Source organism: Aethina tumida, chromosome 1 (genome assembly GCF_024364675.1).
Source record: "Aethina tumida isolate Nest 87 chromosome 1, icAetTumi1.1, whole genome shotgun sequence".
Classification (NCBI taxonomy): Eukaryota; Metazoa; Arthropoda; class Insecta; order Coleoptera; family Nitidulidae; genus Aethina; species Aethina tumida.
Window position 1 is genome coordinate 17,201,014 of NC_065435.1, and position 12,579 is coordinate 17,213,592.

Consider the following 12,579-nt stretch of genomic DNA (forward strand, 5'->3'; position numbering starts at 1 on the left):
CCATTATAATAATATCTGTGTTTGTTCTATTTATTTAAATGTCGAGTTTTCTTTTTAATTTTCAATCTTTCATATCTTTGTTAATATGTCAAATTTGCAAATGTTTACGTGTTTTTGTTGTTGAATTTTCATCATATCATAATCATTTTATTATTATTTTTGTTTATTTAGAAACAATATGATCTCGTAAAACATGTATACATTTCTGAAGACCTAGGCGAGAGTAGTGTTCAGACATCTAATATTTTTATTTAATTTATTTATGATATTGCGTCATAATTTCTGTTCACTAATTTTAAATTATTATGAGAGAGTTGCTGTTTAGAATTATGTTGTTTTTTATGTCATTTCCGTCCGTTGAATGTTGTTTTTACTTTAATTATTGAAGTATTTATTTATATACTTATTTATATTGTTCATGAGACTTTGTGGAGATAACTCCGAGAGGATTGTTATTTTGTTTATGTATGCATGTGTTTTATTTGTATTGTTGTCGGTAACTGATTAAAAGACCTTCCTTTTTATCTTCTTCTAAAACTTGAACCAGGAGGAAATGAACAATAATTAAATTCATTTAAATTGATTAGTTATAAACAATAATTATTGCAAGACACGTTATATTAATATTCAAGTCAAGTTGCATATGTTTTGAACAAATACGGATATGATAATACCAAAAATGTAAATAAATCACATTTGATAATTTTACTTGAGTTTGTTATTTGGGGCCTTCCTTGATTACTCAATTCTTAACACACAACAAGGGTTTCTAATTATTCTAGTTGATTCCGTGGTCATTTCTTCGTCCTTTATTCATTCCTAAATGTTAATAAAATAATGTTAATTAAGAAAATGCAGTCTAATTGGAAATAGGTATATTTGGCTGATGGATATTGTGATTTGTCGAAATGACCAATGAGCAACTCTTTGGGTAGACAGTGTCCCATCTGCGGTCTTTACGGACAATTTCCAAATTAAACCTACATCATCCATATCTGAAACTGAGACTAACATTAATTTATTACCCTCATAACCCTAATCCAAACCCCACGTAATATAACTTTTTACCAAATTGTTTGTTAATGTAAATAAATGTGCCGATGTGTAATTTTCATCAATGATCAGGTTGTGTCTAATGTTAGAAATTAATTTAATATTATCCTACGTTTAATTTAGAATTTTTGATTTGACTAATCAGTGAATTCAGTGATTAATAGTTTTGACTGGTCCTCCTTGACCGACATGTTTAATTAAATTAATATGTTGTTTTATTTGAGACATCCATTTTGAATATAAGTCGTCGAAGTCTGGTGTGTCGAAAATGGGCAAAGGAGTGAAAGAGACAAAATGAATTAAAATTTGTAAAAGGGACCATCTTAAGCACAAGAGCAGAGCGAGAGTTAATTTTGTATTCAGTGCGAATATGATCTGAAATCCTTTCTTCTTTAGAAAATAACCAAGGAAAAGTCTGTGTCTGTGGCTTATCTGCTCTATTGTGTTGTAAAGTTCCATCATTTCCCACAAGGAAACAATACTTCATCGAGAACATCGAGTCCTCGCTCGGAAACTTATATACATCTTAAATTCCATCGCCCACTTCTAATTGAAAAATTTTCACTCTCGTTTTTCCTGTCATTTTCTAATATTATTGCTAATTATTATTTTATCTGTGAAGAAATACTCCATCATATAGTAATTTATATCAAGAACGACCCATTTAAGTAAAGCTTTTAATGTACACTACTGACAAAAATTAGAATTAGAATTTTAGAATTATACTTGAAAAATTGATGAAAAGGGATCTCCAGGATAAGACGAAATGATTACAGCACTCAATAAAGTTTATACCCTCACTATACACAAATTATGCAGTGTTCTTATCTTTACTCACATAAAGCTGTTAGGAAAAGGACTGATAAAAAGAAGAAGAAAAATAACTAAATTGGGTGAACTGTGAAATTTACATTATCTATTATCCATTATTGAATAATTTAAAATCTACTAAATATTTTATTGTTTTGTACAGTCCATATATTTTATGATCAGTTAAACATAATATTTATTATTATATGTTTAATATATTTAAAACATTAAAACAAAAAGAATAATGAATAGCAAATTAAGAATTTTGTTCCCAAGAATGTTTGAAACCGACATCCCCTAAATGTAAGCCACGTCCGGCATTAATCACGGTAATTGGAGCGGCATCTAGATGTGTAGGAATAGTCGAGGGAAGTAGACATGGTTATTTATGACAATTCGGATACCTAATATAAATGATTTTTCATCCCCATTGTTAAATTTATGATTGTATCTACACAGAGTGCTAATTGAAACTTATGTACTATTTGTTTTTATAATTTCAATTTTAAACTGTCACTTAACTATTTTAAAATGTTTGGAAGAGGTTATTATTGTGTAGTTGGGAACACATGCATATTCATCTCAGTCTCAACATAGGATAGGATCTCTCCACGATCTCTACCACGATCTCCCCACGATCAATATAATAATTTCTAATATCGCACTTGTGAACACCTTCTATAGGCGTGATTTTATCCGCTACATAAAATCCAAACAACAGGCATTACATAACAATGCGGCAATCCATCCCTCAAACACTAGAAATCTACCAACAATGAGTTGCTTCAATGTAATTTTATTATTAGGATATTAGCTCTTGAGCGGCAAAAATCTGATTATCACATATATGTATACAACTTTCACCACTTCGATAAGTCTTTTGTTTCCACAAAAATGCTACTTAACTCACTGTTAACTATTGAAATCAATATATGGTACAGGCATAGAGTGTCCTCCAAACGGATTAAACAAAATTCTAACTAAGATTTAGCCATATTCCTTAATATATAATAATAATAATAATAATATAATTATTATTATTTTGTAAACGTGAAATAAAATTTAATGCATGCAGAAAAATGAGATTTTTAAGGAATATGGAAAATTAAAGAAACGTTCACTGTACGTATATTAATTTTGTGTTGAAATGAAAGTTTAACAATGAACAGTGATGAACAAATAGAAAAGGCATACCGAGTGTGGTCTTATTGTATAAAGTGTGGAAAGTGTGGAAACAAGAAAATGAGGGACAGAATTGAGTAGATTTGGCGTATGGCAGTGAAATGTCGAATTAGTGCATTAACATTTACGCTATACGTAATCTGAATACGTGCAATGAGGAGCATGCGCGCATACGCCCATATATTATCTACTATTTGACTGCAAGAGGACCTTAAAAACGGCTACAGTACTTTGACGAAGTGTTATCCCGTAACAATTGGTCATACGCATGGATTCACTTAATATGGGGAATACGGGGAATACACTGAACACGGGGATACTTAAAATGCGTTATTAATTTTTAACAGCCTCTTCGAACCCCAACAACTCACCGAGTTTAAGGGATAACACATCATATCATATTCTCTACACATTAACATACAATATTGACAGAATGTAGAGCAACTTTTTTAAAATTCTGAGTTTAATTTTACTGATGATTATTTGTTTCCTTTACTGATTATGCTATTTAAAGTTTTATTGTAATTCGTATTTTAATTAATTCTGCACTAATATATTGTACAATTCCCATTATCATGAATAACTTCCATAACACCTTTTTTCATGAAAATCAACAGATGGCCAATAATATTTGGATCCATATTTTGCTAGGCCTCTTGCAGAACCGTGAATAAATATTGATGATAACTATAATCTTTGTGTCTTATTTTGTTGTTCACTATCTCCCATAAGTTTTCAATAGAGTTTAAATAGGGAAATTGACATGGTCAGCTCATAACAATTATTTATTCCTTTAAAAGCAATTGCTTCAAATATTTTGAAGTGTGCTTCGGGTCAGTATATTGTTGAAAATAATGTTTTAGTGGCATATTTTGTTCTGAATACGGTACCATGTTGTTCCTCAATATTTTTTTATACATAAAACGATCCATGACACCCTCTATTCAAAAGATGGGACCCATTCCAAATCCCGAAAAGCAGCCCTATACCATAACCGACTCGTCGTCATGTTTAACAGTAAGTATCATAAACCTTGGGTTAAACCTTTCTTGAATTGATCACCTTACGTATAAAATCCCATCACTCCTAACCAGATTAAACTTGATTTCATCACTCCAAGGTAAAAGGGACCTGGCAAACTCAACCCTGGTTCGCCTGTTCTTCTCTGATAGTAGTGGATTTTGGGTGGCCTTCTCGCATGAAGACATTCATTCCAAGTTGTGTCTCAAGTAGACGTTTTATTTTGATGGAACTCAGGGAAGGATCTTTTTTGGAGTAGGATAAAATTTGTTTATTCTGAAACCTATTGGGTTTTCTTGGTCTTCCAGTTCTATTTTTTCCTTCTACATTACCAAATGTTGAAGATTGCCGTAAAACACGCGTTACAATCAAGTGATATTGATTTGTCTCTCACCGGATTGAAAGAACAATACAATCCGTAGTTTTAATTCGGAAGATAATTGCTTTCCATGAGGCATTATATTAACACAGTTTACTTTGATGTATACATTAGTTTACATTAGTGTATACTGTAAAACTAAAAATTATTGTCGATTTAGTAGAGATTAATATATTTTTAAAGTTGCTCTACTTTCTGCCAGTACTGTACATATATACTGTTAAATCTTATTTAACTACAAATAAATAAAATTAAATTTGCTTAACGTTCTAATGATTCCTTTGACATTATTTTTTTTTTCATTAGTACTATAAAAATAACAAGCAAAAATAGTACCACTTAGGTATGAAATGTTACACATACTCTTCGAATGTATGCGACATAAGCTGGATTTGTGGAGCTAAAATAATCTTGAAAAAGGTCAATCACTACTCGCCAAATTCTCCTCAGTACAACAAACTTAATGGCTTCTTTTTTACTCGATACCAATCCAAAATAGAATTGAATAAATTCTCATCTAAAAATAATATAACTTCTCTAGATAACACTCTAGACTAGATCATGTAATTACAATTAGTATTTTGTAGACTTTTTATTGTATTTCGTTTAATTTATATACAAGGTGAGTTGTTTAACTTGAAACATAGAAATCTTTGGAGTAATAAGCACTCTACGAAAAAAAAGTTTTTAGTGTAAAAAATAATGTCCATCCATGTAAATTTGGCGAGGTAACTTAGAAAAACCAAATAGGAATCTCATTTTTAATTGCACATTCCTATTCAGTGTCTGAAAATATTTACAATTTGTTTAAAATATAGGTGGCGCTGTATTGAAACACTTAAATTGCCTGAAAATTATATATATATATATATATATATATATATATATATATATATATATTCCTTATATATGTAGAGCAACAAATTAAAAAACATAATCATTTTATTAAAACAACAATTCTTTTTAATGAAAATAAATCAATTTATATACGAATATCTTTATTTACATAGTTTTTATACAACAGTTTATTTCGGGAAGTGTTCATAAGTAAAGCAACCAATACAATTGATTTTCGAGGATGATTTACAATTTTAACAGAAGGAATACAGTTCCTTAAAGTGGTAGAAATCGCAAGACAAAACGCTTGTTGTTTGCGATATTTTTATTAGCGCATCCCGCATAAATCAAGAAATAAACGAACTCAGTGTGTTGGTGAGTACCATAAAACGAAGACTAAAAGGAGCTAGTCTCTATGGTAGACAACCAGCAAAGAAGCACTTCATTTCTGAAAACTATAGAGCAGAGAGACTACTTTTTGCAAGAGAACAATTGAACTGGACAGATGGGCAATGGAAAACAATTATTCAAATTTGATGGCATAGGTGAGAGGACCAAGTAATGAAAGGTACAATCCCAAATATACTAGACTTACTGTGAAACATGGTGGAGGAGGCGTTATGGTTTGGGGATGTTTTTCTGGGTACGGCATGGGCTCACTGGTTAAGTTAGACGGAATAATGGATCGTTTTGTATATCGTGACATTCTGTAAAATTATATGCTTCCATTTGACGAAGATAATATGTGTTTAAGGTGAACCTTCCAGCACGACAACGATCCGAAACACACCTCTAAATTGGTTAATTGAAAAATTTCAATGAACTCTACGAAAGAGATTTCGAACGTTATATAGAAAAGCTACTAAAATCAATGAAAAGGTGTTTAGAAGTTATTAAAAATAATGGATATGTTACTATATATACTAAATAAAAGTACGTTAAATGTACGTAAGGTTGTTTTATTTTGTACTTGAATATTTTATAAATATTAATAAATACCTAACTAAACCCACTAATAAACAATTATATTGTTATATTGTTTTTATCAAACATACTGCATAACTGACAATAATATGTATCAATCAGAAATTGGAAAAAATCCTCACCAAGATAAACGGAAAATAATTGAATCATATTGAAAGCCTATTTATTATTATTCGTAAAAATGTTTAAAAAAATTGTAAATATTCACTTTATATATTTTATTATTTAATAATAATATTCACGAAATATCTCACAAAATCATTTTGTCCTTGCATCTTCTTGATCAATAATGATTATTCAAAATACAAAGGTAAGAATGTTATACCATTTTCTCCCTATGAAAAAAGCTAATTACAAAAATGAAATTTCAATGCAAATATTTTAATTTTAGAAACCTGTTCACAATCGGTCTTTCTGTTCAGTATATAAAATTTTTATATCAGGCGTGATAATCCGAAAAACGACGACAGTAGGTAGTATTGTGAAGATTTACTTCTATTATATCCCCATGCAAAGTTATAATCCTATCAGCATGTAATAGTACATTAGTGCCACATGAAATTTCCGTAAAACTTTAATCAGTTTAAATCGAGTGTTAGAATAAAAGTACCCACGTAAGGATTACAACGCATCGTTTCAAATCTATTATTAATTGCACCCCCTGCTTGTTGTTCATTGTACAAGAAACGTACAATACCCAGCGTCCTACAATTATTAAGCAATAATTTTATAAAATGATCTAAATAGAAGACATCTTGTTGAGGATTTCTTATTCTAAAGGTTATTGTAATCGTATCCAATAAATCAGGGATTTTGAACTTTAGTGCGGAAACCGATTTTGGATATCTACCACTCTCGCGCTTTGGTGAGAACAGAAGATACGGCGATCGCGATAGTGATCTCCCGTTCAGAGGGTGCCAAGAATAAAGAATAAAAGTGTTGAAACATATTTAGATTTATAGAAAACAGAACTTGATCAAAAATAATTCGCTAAGTGTTCATACAGTATTGGCAGAAAGTAGAGTAATTTTTTAAAATTCAAATAATTTTTGTCCTGGTTATTATGTTCATAAGAATACATATTGTAAATTAACTTCCTTCTATAAATTTTACAATTACATAGTTAAACAACAAAAAAAAAAATAAAAAGTTTAATTTTACTGATTATTAGTTGTTTTGGGCTGGCAAAAAGTAAAGCAACTTTTGCTATTTAAAGTTTTATTACTACAAATAATTTGTAATTCGTATTTTAATTAATTCTACACTAATATATTGTAAAGTTTCCATTATTATGAATAACTTCCAAACACCTTTTTTTTCTTGGAAAGCAATAGATGGTCACTAATATTTGAATCCATATTTTACCAGGTCTCCTGCAGAACCGTGAATAAATATTGCTAATTACTATAATCTTTGTGTCTTATTTTGTTGTTCACTATCTCCCATAAGTTTGCAATGGAGTTTAAATCGGGACATTGACATGTTCAGTTCATAACATTAATTTTTTTCCTTAAAAGCAAGTGCTTCAAATATTTTGAAGTGTGCTTCGGATCATTATCTTGTTGAAAATAATGTTTTAGTGGCATATCTTGTTCTGAATACGGTGCGATGTTGTTCCTCAATATTTGTTTATACATAAAACGATTCATGATACCCTATATTCAAAGGTCCCATACCATTACCAACCTGTCTCCGTGTTTAACACTGAATATGGTAAACTTTTGGTTAAACCTTTCATGAATAGGTTGCCTTACATATTAAATTCCATCACTACTAACCAGATTAAACTTGACCTCATCATTTAAAGTAAAAGGGACCTGGTAAACTCAACTCCAACTTGTTTGTTCTTCTCTCTGATAGTAGTGGTTTTTTGGTTGGCCTTCATGAAGACTCCCTTGTAGTAATCTATCTCTTACAGTTGTTGGAGAAACATTAATTCCAAGTTGTGTTTCAAGTAGATCTTTTATTTTGCTGGAACTCAGGAAAGTAGGATAAGCCATATTGATTTTTCTCTCATCGGATTGAAAGAACGATGTAATCCGTGATGTTAACTCGATAATAGAATAGATAATTTCCTTCCACGAGGCATTATATCAACACAGTTTACTTTGATGTGTACTGTAAAACTAAAAATTATTGTCTATTTTGTAGAGATATTCAGTAAAAAGTTGCTCTACATTTTGACAGCCGAATATTTAGTTTTTTGATTTGTAGCTAACATAATTATTTTTAATACAAGAAATATTTGTATACAGTGTGCTCATAATTGGTATAAATTTTTTATTTGAAGTCGATTTCTTGTTCCAGTGAAAAGTTAACACACATGACATAAAAAAATAATAAAATAAATGGCATAATAATTTATGAGAAATATCAGAAATACGTAGAAAATTGCTGTAGAATTATATTAAATTAAAAATTAAAAAAAGTTTAATGAACTAAATAAAAAAAAATTGAAGTTGAGTGGCATTTACAGGAAAGTGGTGAATCCCAGGAGCGACAGTATATTATCACGTGGCCCATTAATTACCTAGGTAATCAGTGTTTCAGTCTAATTTGTGACGCCTTTTGCCTCTTTTCTAACAACTTGCTAAAATTTGATACTAGTAATTAATGAGATACCAGAGCCCCATCTGTATTAAAATTTTCCTAATTTATTGTTTTAAATGAACCACGCTCTTAATGATGTACAGGGTGAATACACAATTAGTAAGATGTATTAGATAAGAATATGTAAATGACAAATTTAACTACTTGTTTTACATCTTTCGACGTTCAAAACATACCTACCGTATTAACGTCTTATGTAACATTTACTATATTCGTCTAATATTATTACAGATATTAAAATAATTCTTATTAAAAATTACAAATAGAATTAATTGATATAAATAAATATTATTTAGAAACACTACAACATCAAGAGAATATTCTAATCAATGAATGATATGAATCTCACATCAAACCTGATAAAATAATTAATTAATTATAATTATACATTCAGTGACTTCGTTTGGAGCCTTTAGATAAATTTTTAAAATGAAATTTGTCTAAAATGACAATTATTTGAAGTATGAGAGAAGAAATGATTAATATATTAAATTAAGGTATGAGGTGAGATTATTTACTTATTAATTTATTTGCATTTAAAGGCAAAATATTATATAGTAAGACAGTCTAGTCTGTATTCCATTGATCCATGAGCCAGCGCGAGTCGCATGCCGTAGCTTTTGAGTCTGTGGTATTGTTCAAAAGGTCCAGCGGTCCAGTGGTCCAGTGGTCCAACAATCCAGCTATCCAGCGTTCCAACGGCCCACCACGATCGGGACTGTTGTTTCGATCGTTTGGAATATTCGAGTGTTCTCCAGGACGTTCTCATTACAATGTTTACTTTTATATGGCGCCCTAGACTAGGGCTATTCATAGTAGGTAAGCTAGGTAAGACGTGCGGGAAAAAAATAGTTTGAAGTAATGAAAAATCAATTTCGTCAAGTTGTCCAACCATAAGAAAACGCCTATTCTCAACCATATCAATACCGCTCCCAAGAGTCTCATCAACGTTACATACTGTCGGTTCATCGATCAGTCTGAGGACTGTGAAACAATTCCATATCTATACATATGGATGTGCCAAAGTGTTCTTCCTATTCGATCATTCTACAACACCCACCGACCATGGTCATCTTGAGGGTAACTTCAAACAGCAACCATAAAGATTATGAGTATATGAACCAATAAAAAGTAATTTTAAAAATATTCTAGGATATATCGTGGCCATAGCTACCAATCTAGGTATAATCTGGTAATACAAATTGAACAAAATTTATCCATATTCCTATCTTTCTCTGCCTACAGACTCTGTTTTCTGTACTAGTACAAAGCAAATTGGAGTATTGCAATATTGTCTGGAATCCCATTTACACTTGATATCAAATTAGCCTGGAATCTATTAAACGACGATACTTTAAGTACTTGAGCTTTCCTAAGAACAATGTATACCCTGCTCACTGATCATAATCTATTGCTTCAAGAACATTCTATGAACTCATTGTGAGTAAGAAGAGAAAAACGCTAGCAAAGTTTCTTTTCAATATATTACATGGTCAAAATTGATTGTTCTTATATATTAGCCAACATTGGATTTTATATACCAAGACTTAATTCAAGAAGCAACATTTCTCTCACCATACAAAGACAATAGAATCAATGTTCTATTAAAAAGCCTAGTTTTCCAAATATCCAGAAATGCTAACAAATATTGCGACGATATTTTTAATTAACTTCCCTTTATAAATTTTACAATTACATAGTTAAACAATAAAAAAATAGAGTTTAATTTTACTGATGATTATTTGTTTTGGGCTGGCAAAAAGTAGAGCAACTTATGCTATTTAACATTTTATTAATACATAATTCGTATTTTAGTTATTTCTACACTAATATTGCAAAAATTCCCAAACATCTTTTTTTTCATGGAAAGCAATAGGTGGTCAATAATATTTGGATCCATATTTTGCCAGGTCTCGTACAAAACCGTGAATAAATCTTGCTGATTACTATACTTTTAGTGTTTTATTTTGTTGTTCACTATCTCCCATAAGTTTTCAATGGAGTTTATATCGGGAAATTGACACAGTCGAATCATAACATTAATTTCTTTCCTTAAAAGCAACTGCTTCAAATATTTTGTTGTTTCTCTATATTTATACATAAAACGGTCCATGATACCCTCTATTCAAACGTGAGAACCCAGTCCAAACTCCGAAAAACAGTTCCATACCATACCCGTCGTCATGTTTAACAATGAATATGGTATATTTTTGGTTAAACTTTTCATAAATAGGTCGCCTTACATATAAAATCACGTCAGTGCTAACCATTTTAAACATAACCTCATCACTCCCACCAGATCGCTAGTTTCCAAATATTTAAAGTCCATTGTAAAAGGGACCTGGTAAACTCAACTCTGGTTCGTCTGTTCTTCTCTGGTAGTAGTGGCTTTTTGGCTGGTCCGCACGAAGACCCCCTTGTAATAATCTATCTACGGTTCTTTTAGTAACATTAATTCCAAGATGTGTCTCAATCTTATATTTTGCTGGAACTCTATTTTGAAGTAGGATAAAATTTGTTTATCCTGTAACCAATTGGTTTTTCTGGGTCTTAGTTTTATTTTTTCCTTCTACATTACCAAATCTTGAAGATTGTTGTAAAACACGCATTGATTTTTCTCTTTGGATTGAAGGAACGATACAATCCGTGATTTTAACTCGGGGATAATTTCTCTCCATGTGGCATTATATTAACTCAGTTTACTTTGGTGTATACTGTAAAACTAATATTTATTGTCGATTTTGTAGAGATTAGTGATATTCAGTAAAAAGTTTTTTACCAGCTGAATATTTAGTTTTTTGATTTGTATCTAATAGAATTATTTTCAATACCAGAAATATTCACCGAAATGTTTGTATACAGTGTCTTCATAATTGGTATAAATTACATTAGATTTGTTTATACAGGGCGGCTGCAATTTACATATTTTTAAAGTTGCTCCTCTACTCTCATTATTTTTTTTTTTTTCATTAGTACTATAGAAATAACGAACAAAAATAGTATCACACAGGTATGAAATGATACAGATACTCTTTGAGCGTATGCTACATAAGCTGGATTTGTGGAGCTAAAATAATCTTGAAAAACGTCAGTCACTACTCACCAAATTTTCCTTAGTACAACAAACTTAATGGCTTCTTTTTTACTCGATACCAATCCAAAACAGAATTGAATAAATTCTCATTTTAAATTAATTTAACTTCTCTATATAACACTATAGACTAGATCATATAATTAGAATTAGTACTTTGTAGACTTTTTATTGTATTTCGTTTAATCTATATACAAGGTGATTTGTTTAATCTGAAATATAAAAATTTTTCGAGTAATAAACACTCTACGAAAAAATGGTTTTCAGTGTAAAAAATAATGTCCATCGTTGTAAATGTGGCGTCTAAAAATATTTATAATTTGTTTAAAATATATTTTCGATTCACAATAGATGGCGCTGTGTTCAAATACTGAAAATTGGCCTGAAAATTTTAAATACAGTATTAGCAGAAAGTACAGCAACTAAGCAACTTAAAATTTAATTGTCCTGGTTATTCGTCCTTCTGCATTGCCAAATCTTGAAGATTGCTGTAAAACACGCGTTACAATTAAGTAGATTGAAAGAACCATACAATCGGTGATTTTAACTCGGAATATCTTTCCACGAGTTATTATATTAATTTAGTTTACTTCGGTGTATACTGTAAAACTAA